General features: G+C 46.8%; 1 pseudogene; it reads left to right on the plus strand.

Moving 5' to 3' along the window:
• The first annotated feature begins 2,082 nt into the window (after positions 1 to 2,082).
• Positions 2,083 to 2,490, plus strand: LOC121450294 (annotated as a pseudogene).
• Positions 2,491 to 3,015: the final 525 nt, after the last annotated feature.

The following is a 3,015-nucleotide window of genomic DNA, read 5'->3' on the forward strand; positions in this document are numbered from 1 at the left end:
GAGCCATAAGAACCACTGCGTTCTCCTATCCCTTCCTCTACACATGCACTCGGCCACCTTGTCCTGCTAAGTGGCTTCCTAAGCATTTTCCACAGCCATTCGTTCCCTCTTTGCCACCTGCACTCTGCTTGCTACCAGGACCCTCATTGCTGATGGCTTGGAACATTCTGGCTTCTGAACTGGACCCTTACTTCCAGTCTGATTCTCTCCAAGAACCTCCCTCCTATGCATCCATCATCCATAGCGGTCAAAAAGCTCTAGGCTAGACCTGGTGGTCCACACTTGTATCCCTGGCAAGCTGGAGGCTGAGGCAGGTGAGCCGCAAGTGGTAGGTCAGCCTGGGCTACACAGAAGACCTTGTCTTAAAAGGCAGTAAGGACTGAGCAGGTCCTACACCCCAGCCAGTAGAATGCTTGCCTAATGTGTGACGCTCTGGATTTGGTCCCCAGCACCACACAAAAAGGCATTATGACACGCATCTGTGATCCCAGTACTCAAGTGGAAACTGGACATCTTGGTGAGTGTGAGACCAGCCTGGTCTACACATTTGACCCTGTATAAAAAAAAAGAAAAAAAGAGTTCTATATTCAAGGAGTGTGCAGTCTAGTGGGGGGGTACTTTTTAAAAATATGCTCACTTTTAACTATCCTGCATTCGTGAATTACGGGGTCAGTTTCCAGAGTGCCAGGCTGAACTTGTCATGCCCTGCCCAAGACCCATTCCAGGGTTGGTGAGATGGTCAGTGAATGAAAGACCTTGCCTGGAACCCTGATATCTGAGTTGGGACCCTAGAACCCACAACAGAAAGAGAAGTGATTCTGACTCCTGAAAGCTGACCTTTGACCTCCACACAGTCTACACACTCCATGAGCACCTGTGCCCACAATCACACAGTTATACACACAATAATGATAATAATTTCATATACATAATATACACACACTAAATTCAGCACTCAGCCTGGCACACAGGGTGCAGGGTGTGCTTTCTCAAACCTCCCATTCCATCCTGTCCACCCCCAGCTCTGTCACCTGACACTTGCGCTGTGCTTTCCTCTCACCCCTGCCCTTTATCTGGAATATCCTTTCTGCCATTTGCTTTTGCTGCCGACTCTAAGACCCATCAGGATGACTCCTCCACTTGGAAGTCTTCCCTGAATGCCCCAGGCTGGATTACACCGGTCTTTTGTGAGCTTGTATCAGTGCAAGCATCAGGAAAGCCACTTCTAAGGGTCTTAGCTAACAATGGCAATGGATCAGATGAGCTCCTGGAACTGCAGGACCCGGGGTTGAGGTTTGCTGCTGTTGCTGTGTGCTCTGGGCTTAAAACAACAGCCCTAGGCCCTCCCATTGCTTACTTCTGCCTTCCTCTGAGTGGGCTTTGTTCTCGGGAGACTTCAGGCTTTCACCCAGCCTGCTTTGGTCCAGTGAAGTATTCAAGCAAACATTGGCTCTTCTGGCCTCTGTGGAGGTTTTCCTTGGCCTGTGGCACCATCAGGCTAGCTAAGGGCTCCCAGAGTTCTGTTGTCATGACTGAATTCTACCACCCATTTGTATGAGGCTTTTTTCTTCTGGGCCACCAACCATTTCTCAAATCATGGCACACAGACTTCTTATTAGTTATGAATGCTCGGCCCAGCTTAGGTTTGTTTCTAGCTAGCTCTTTTCACTTAAATTAACCTGTTTCTCTTCATCCATTTGCCTTGGGACTTTTTACTTCCTTTTTGTATATCTTTCTTTCACTGCTTCTCACGTCTTCTGACTGGGGGCTGGCTGGCGTCTGGTCCCAGGTATCTCCCTCCTTCTCTCATCCTTCTCTCCTCTCTTCTCTCGAGTCTAGATTTCTCCTATTATTTGTTCTTTCTTCCTACTATTCTTTCCCTGCCAAAGTATTGACTCTTCAGCTTTTTATTAGACCAATGGGGTGCCTTAGACAGGCAAGGTGAAGCAAACACAATGCGTCCTTACATAATTAAACAAATACAGCACAAGCAAATGTGACACACGTGCATTTTCCCACCAGGGTGCGTGGAGGTGGAGCCGCTGGTGCTTTCAAGATTCGGTCTAATTGTAACCCACCGCCATGGCCGAGGAAGGCATTGCACCTGGAGGTGTGATGCATGTCAGTATTGCTCTTCAAGAGGTTCTGACGGCCTCCCTCATCCACGATGGCTGAGCACATGGCACACACGAAGTTGCCAAGGCCTTAGACAAGTGTCAAGCCCATCTCTGTGTGTTTGCATCCAGTGTTGATGAGACTGTGTATGCCAAGTTGGTGGAGACACTTTGCTAAGTCAGCCTAGGCAAGGTTGATGACAAGAAATTAGGGGAATGGATAGACCTCTGTAAAAGTGATCGAGAGGGAAAGTCATGGAAAGTGGTTGGTTGCAGCTGGGTAGTGGTGAAGGATTATGGCAAAGACTCTCAGGCCAAGGATGTCATCAAAGAGCACTTCAAGTACAAGAAACTAATTAATAAAAATTTTGGCTAAAAAAGTGTAACATATTTTTACACAGTTAAAGTAATATTCCGCAGCATAAACAAGTGTAATACATCTTTGCCCAGTTAAAATAATATTCCACCACAACCGTGGTCTCTAAGAAAGGTTGTATAGCGACATGGCCACACCCAACTGTTTAGATGTCATCTGGGCTGGTCTGTGCTACAGTGGCAGGTAGTGGAGGCAGAGACAGAGAATAAATATTCTAGGCTTTACTGCTTAAGAGGCCAAACTAAGGATGTTATATAGGAATTCATAAAATAAATTATCAAAATTACAATAATAATTAGTCATTTCTTTTGTGGTGCTGGTCCATCAATGAGAAAAGTAGAATTCAGGGGAGGAGGCACTCTCTCTTTTTGAGATGGAATGGTAATATGTAGTCTTTGCTGACCTATAAAAACAGGCTGGCCTTGAATTCACAGAGATCTACTTGCCTCTGCCCCAGTGCTGGGATTAAAGGTGTGCGCCAGCACTGCCAGCTTCTGTTCTCCCTTTCACCATGAGAGTCACAGG

The sequence above is a fragment of the Microtus oregoni genome, unplaced genomic scaffold, assembly GCF_018167655.1.
Source record: "Microtus oregoni isolate MIOR12 unplaced genomic scaffold, Mior012 000007F_ref0000211, whole genome shotgun sequence".
NCBI lineage: Eukaryota > Metazoa > Chordata > Mammalia > Rodentia > Cricetidae > Microtus > Microtus oregoni.